This window comes from Thunnus albacares, chromosome 4 (assembly GCF_914725855.1).
Source record: "Thunnus albacares chromosome 4, fThuAlb1.1, whole genome shotgun sequence".
In the NCBI taxonomy this organism is placed as follows: domain Eukaryota; kingdom Metazoa; phylum Chordata; class Actinopteri; order Scombriformes; family Scombridae; genus Thunnus; species Thunnus albacares.
Window position 1 is genome coordinate 32,356,384 of NC_058109.1, and position 6,753 is coordinate 32,363,136.

The following is a 6,753-nucleotide window of genomic DNA, read 5'->3' on the forward strand; positions in this document are numbered from 1 at the left end:
TGAAAGCAAATAGGCATGTTTCTAAAAATGTAAGATGATTCCTTTAAAGGGAAATTTCAATGCAACAGCATGCCCTGATATTTTGGACAATAGAATGCTTCCGACTTTGTGACAGTTTGTATTTCTCACTTTCCCGTTTCAACATGACAATACCCCCTTGCACAAAGCCAAGTAGATAAAGAAATGGTTCTCCCAGTTTGGTGTGGAAGAGCTGCACAGAGCCCTGACCTCAACCCAATCCAACACCTTTGGGATTAACTGGAACACCGACTGAGAACCGGGACTTATCACTCAACATCAGTTGCCGACCTTACCCCCTAAAAACCAGGGTAGGTTTAAGTCGGCACTCTCAGCAATTGCAGTCAGGTTTCAAACTCTAGTGGAAAGCCTGAAACTAGAAAAGGAGGAGGATAATACAAAGACTTATAAATGGCCATAGATTTGGAATGACATGTTCTCTAATCACACAGTTGGGTGCAATGTCAATGTGTCCTCATAAGTCTGGCCATGTTGTGTAACGTGCAAAACAGGGTGAATATCCAGCAGCAAAGAAAAAAAGACACTTCACTTAGTTTACTAAGTAAATGTCATACATGACCATAAATATGAAGCTAAAACCATTTTTTGCAAAGTTGCAGAATGCTAATGACAGGCTATAAAATGTTAAAAAGCATCACAGCCACATTCCATTTCTCACATGGGACCATTGCTGAACTAAGATGAGGCAGGAGGGGGCATCATACTTCTGATAATGTATTCACCTCAGACATTTATGTTAGAAGCCCACACTATATAATCTGTCTGTATGGGCAACGTTTAAAAAAAACTCATAAAAGTTACTACTACTACAACTACTAAGCACAGCAATCAGTAAAAGTAAAGCTGGGGAAGCTGAGGCATGCCGTGTGTGAGCTACAGACAATGCATATTCTGCAGAGTGAAGGGTACAAGGCAGGGAAGTCTTTTCCCATGTACAGAACACAGTGAGCCCCAGGCACAGCCTCACTTCTGGGCCCGTCTTGCTAACTGCCTGCCTTCATCCACTTTGATCACGGAGGCGAGCTGAGGAAATTCAGGAGAGCTCGACTTCAATCATCCAGCGGAGCCCCGTCTGTGAAGAGATTCAGTGTAGTGGAGCGTCTTGTGCTGGGAGACTTTTGTATGGTAATTTGTTATGGAGGTGGGGGGCGAAGGAGGGCTGTTTTTCAAAGGAACCCTTTGAAGTTTGCCAGAAGTGTACATGGATGCATAGCAAGATTAGAATATAGAGGAGTAATTGTTCTGTCCCAGGCAGAGATGAAACAATGAATAAATTCTTCAGTTATGACCTTCAAGTTTGAGTCAAACAGCTTTTGTTCCAATCTGACTTGAGAAAGTAATTTGAGAGCTGAGACTGCTCTGCCTTTCCCTGAAAGGACCGACAGACACGGCAGGCTGAGATCTGATGTCCTCCATTACACAGGAGCTGTCTGGGTGTCTACACCTCTTAGAGATATTATATGTAGAGATTTCAGCTGTTCCTACAAAACACTATGAGTTTATACGCACATAATGAGGCCATGATAATAATTATAGCAAAGCAAACTGATAACTGCAGGTTGAACACAGGGCAGTGTTTAAAAATACATGCATGAAGCAGAATTCACTTTGTCTTGCGTAACAGACTCTTAGCTGAATTCAAAAGTCCATGTTTACATGAGCAGCTACTCTAACAACTCGCATCAGCTTCAAGATCACCTGCTGTCTGTTCACCATAACAACTTCATGTTATCATATCCACATACAGACTGTCAACATATCACACACTCACTCTTATTCCTTGTTTTATTTATTATCTGGATCTCATTAGCTCCTGAAGTTGGTCTTTATTAATAATCAGATCTGATTCACAGTTTGATCATTACTAAACTGGTTATATAGGGAATGATCTTCACCTAACATTTCAATCAGATTCCAAGGACCTGAAACTATATTTAGTGAAAGGTCATTCTCAGCCTTAAAATAGTAGTTTGATGATAATCTTAACTCAAGTTTTGCTTTATAGTGTTTTTCTGAGCTTTCAATTTCATTTCATGGTCTTTATCAACAGACTGACAACTCAGAAGATGATGCAGATTTTGAGATGCAGGTGAAAGCGCCAAGAAAGGCTAATAAGTGAATCTCAAGATAAGATTTTGTATTGTAAACTGTATTTTCTAGTCTTGTTCTGGGGTTCAGTGCAGGTCTACATGCTGTTTTAAAGGCTTTTCTACAACAAAAAGAACACAATCATAGAGGAATGAATGTAGCTTGCAATTGTGGAAATCTTTGACCATTCGTTCAATATGCACTTAATGACTACATACATGATGTCGTGCTAACAGACTGAGACTAAAGCTGCACGTCCCAGGCAAAAAGTCAGCATCCTCACCCACTGATGATCCATGCAGAAGACATGTAAATAAAAAAGAAGCACCGTTAGAGTGAAAAGCTAGTTAGTCCTGTAACTAACGAGTTAGACCTATAAGTGTGCTAAAGAAAGATCAAACTCTTATTTCACTCTTTCATAAGGTAATCCTGTTTGGCTGTGCAAAACAGGTGTGCTGTTTCTTTCTTTAAATATCTGCTATTATGGCCTGTTTTTTGACTCATTTTTATAAATAGGGTCTATTTTAAACAGCCTAGATTCCCCTCTGTCCCTAAGAAGGCTGATTCCCAAGCTATTTACATAAAATCAGCATTATTAATGAGCACCTACTTGATTGGTTGGAGGTGTGGCCCCCACCTTCACTCCCAGCCAATCTGAATACGACCTAATGAGTAATGCAAATTCCCTTACACCGCATCTTTACCTGGAGTTATGGCTGCTGCTGGAGACGTAAGACAGTACATACATCAGACCGGCACATCTGGTAACTTTGGCTTGCAACACGTCCCGGCCCCATATTCTAAAATAGCAGTACAAAACAAAACCAATAGAAATACACCAGAATTAGTTTATAAATGACCCAAAGACACTATGTCAAGTAAATATACGTCTACTCTGCCTGCCATAGAATGAGCAAGATACATCTGCAGTCATGTCCCTCCACTCACCGTGATCAGAGGTGTCTTACCCGTACATCTATTTTAGATGTACACCTTATTGAGTCTCCAGATAAGCAAAGTACCAGTGAAATATTTTACTTTTCAGTCCTGCTCTACAAATTGTATGCTAGCTAGCAACAGCACTGTGCTCTGACAACTGACCAAGCTATGTTATAGCTTATATATTAGCCTGGTCAGTCTAACCTGAGCCTACAAAGAACCCGGGCCCCACTACAACCTATTCTTCATATAATGTAGGTTACAGGAGGCTATGAATTTTTATGCAATTATTAGCTACCTTAATTCTGCAAAGCGGATGAGCGCACACAGTCTCGCTGCCACTGCCCTGCCCTTGCAATATGTACTGTGGCTGACAGGCATCTGTACTCCTAACATTAGGCTACAGCTGTTAATATTAAATTCATGGATTAAAAATGGTTTGTCTTTGCCCCCCTAAAATAAGCTAAACTAAGCTTACAGGGTTAAGTAGCACACAATAAAAACATAGAAACATAAAGTGGCCAGAAGACCTCTCATTAGTGCGCTCTTCTCTGCCTTCTTAATAATCATATTAAAAAATCATGAGCAATAAAAAAAATCAATAATTCCATCTCATCTGTGTCCAAAGCCATTAGAACGTTCCTTTTATTTTCATCAATGCCCTATTTCTCTTTCTGATTCATGTAGCTTGGAGCCATAAAGCTCTTCTATCAGGATATTTATAAGACATGGAAGGGGAACAAATCGGAGATGAGCGCTTTTGGATTTGTTGTTCGTACAACCAACTACACAGCAACTCTTCAGCATAGCGTTATTAATTAAAGTTTGGAGACATATTTCAACTTCCTCTGTTTATGCTGTTGAGGTCTACAGGGGACACAGGATTGTTTCCCCTGAAAAAGGGACGTGGTGATGAGAGCCTACTCTGGATGATGTATTGCCGGTCTGATGTATAGCGGCCTATGATCTGGAGTCTGATTATGAATGAAAGTGAAGAACTTGCTGTTGCACAGGTGAGAATTGAACAGGATGTTTCAGAACTGTAAAATCGTTTCCTAACTGGAGCTGGAGGTTGCTAGCTTAGCTTTAGCACACTTCCAGTGTCTTGCTTTGCTGTCATCTAGCTGAAATGCAAACTCCGACAGAAGTTACGTACGCACTCAGCATAGTGCTGTGCGGCGGTGCCTCATGCTAAAGCTTCCTGCATATTTGATTTGCTCTGCTTGGTGTGACATAGTATAACAAGTTCAGCCTCAACACCGCTTGCTCTTGAGCCGTGAATTTTAAAATTTCAACTAAGTTAAAAAGACAGCGGGGATATAAATGAGTAATTTTACAGCACAGGAGGGCCACCATCATCATCCTAATCCATCCTGTAGCGTCCTCAGTGCTAACCAATAGTAGTAGTCAGACACTAACATCTAACTAGGTCCAATGAGCAATTGTCTTTAATAATTCAGGGAATGAATTAATGTACGGTTGAACAGTGACAATTTATTGCCTCAACTCATAAACAATAATACACAAGACTTTCAGTTTTAAAGGAAAATAAAAAATAAAATAAATAAATCAAATAAGAAAATAAACAGAAATAGTCTGTTATGGAGGTGGAAAACCTCGAATGAAATGTTCTTTAGTTCACTGAATGTCCCTTTAATCCGTAGGGACTCCTTATGATTAAAGAGCTCAAGACTTCAGTTCAAAGTTGTTTTGTGTTGTATCTGTTCCAAATATCTAATATCACTACTATCACTACTACCCGGGTAGGATAATTAGTGTGTCTTATCTGTAACCCAATGAAAATGGGTATTACTTTAAATCAGATGTCCTCTGTGGGCAGTTCCTACAGTCTGGCCAACACCGTTTCTCCAACTGGTCACAGGGTCACAGGCTGGGCTCACCATCTCTGATTCTGTCTGGTCACAAAAAAACCAACCTACACAGATAGTGAAGGATAATAAGTTATTCAGGTCTCTTTATGTATCTAAGATGAGATCTCAAGTTCTTTTCTCCCTCAGAATATCATACATCATATAACCAACAATTAAGGATATACTTGTACTACAATGACCATATTTTAACAACTGGTAATTTTAACATGAACAATTCACCATGAATTTCTTTAAAACAGATGTCTTTTTAACTTTAACAATAAATTATTTACAATGAATTTTCCCTCTGTCACATCAACATTTGTATTCTTAAAGTAACAGCCGGCTTATTATGAATTTCGAAACAATTAATATTTTAACATTTACCTAAATTATTTGCTGTATTGTTACATTTTTATGCACCATTTTAATGTACTAATTTAATAACTTAATCATGAAAATGAACTGAATAATCCATGATTCACTTAACATGTATATCTAGCAACCAAAATCTGTTAAATTACCATTTAATGGCATTTTAAAACATTAAAGTGCACAACTCCCATTAAAACACAACAATTTCAATATTAGAAAACAGTGCAATGGTGCTTTAAAGTTTTGACAGTGACGGTGGCTCCATTAGCCAGAGCTAGCGATTAGCTTTGCCGTTAGCAGTTAGCGATTAGCTTAGCCGTTAGCAGCTAGCGATCTTTTCAGACTGTAAATACAACGATACAGTTGCACCAAAGCATGTAATAAACATTACACCACATTTCCACAATCACCGGTTCGTTTTTATGAAAAGTATCTTGACTCAACAGTAAGTTTAATGCAGCTTCCCTTAACAGTGGTTAACAACAACAGACGAGCAGACAACATGGCAACTCACCGGAAGTTGTTTCCCTCTCGCTCACAGATGGACCTCTATTAAAAGAGCAACTTATTAGCATTGTTATATGAACATTAATTTGACTTTTATGACTATTTTGCGGTGTTTCATACCAGGAAATGCTCGCTTTTTCTGTTGTTTACATGAGAGCTGGATACCGGACTAAAAATGCCGCCCATTCAGTCCTATAGGAATTGTTCGCCTGGCGCATATGCCAAAAAAAGTTACTAGCTTCCGGGTTTGCTTCAGCGTTGTGCGGCCCACTGAATATGCGCAGTAGTGTTTCCCCCGCTGGCCCCGGCCGCGAGCTGCCGCTCGGCCCATAGACTTTACATTATGATGACGTCACGGGTTTTTAAATCGCTTTTCTTGGCTCAAGGAAAGTTTTACAAACATAAAACCTCCAGGGATCAAAAGTTCATAATTGAAGTTGTTTGCAGTTCGAGGGGTCCTGTCAACAGCTTTACTGGCATCTCTTTTACAATGGTTGTCTATGGGGAAAATCCTTTTTAGGCCGCAGGGGGATTTTTCGCTTCAATACCGCGAGTGACCACTGGGAAAAATTGGCTGCAAGGCTGAGCGGCGACGCCCTATACAGCTTTTATTATACATTCATGATGCTCACACAGGTCTGCTGTATTTGGGAGTGCTGCTGCGGTAAAACGAAGAGGGCACGTAGCTCCCTCAACATAACAGGCGCACAATATGCGCCCCCTTGTGGGAACAACATGTAACTACATCTCTAAATCACATATGGGTTTTGTAGCCCTATAATCCATGTGGGTTACAATTCCAAAACTCACTTTACTTGTGTCCAATACCAGCCCTTTAACATAGCCTGTAAACACACAAAATAATTTACTGTAGTATGAAATGCTGCTTGGCCTTGGAAGTAACCCACCAAACACCCAATGTCCACAGACTTTT

At 39.8% G+C, this 6,753-nt stretch overlaps 1 long non-coding RNA gene across 1 annotated transcript; it reads right to left on the bottom strand.

Moving 5' to 3' along the window:
• Positions 1-4,853: 4,853 nt before the first annotated feature.
• LOC122981559 lies at positions 4,854-6,015 on the bottom strand. Its single transcript, XR_006403272.1, has 3 exons — positions 5,940-6,015; positions 5,827-5,861; positions 4,854-5,002 (listed from the first exon to the last, which is right to left on the bottom strand). It is a non-coding gene; the product is annotated as an uncharacterized LOC122981559 (long non-coding RNA).
• Positions 6,016-6,753: the final 738 nt, after the last annotated feature.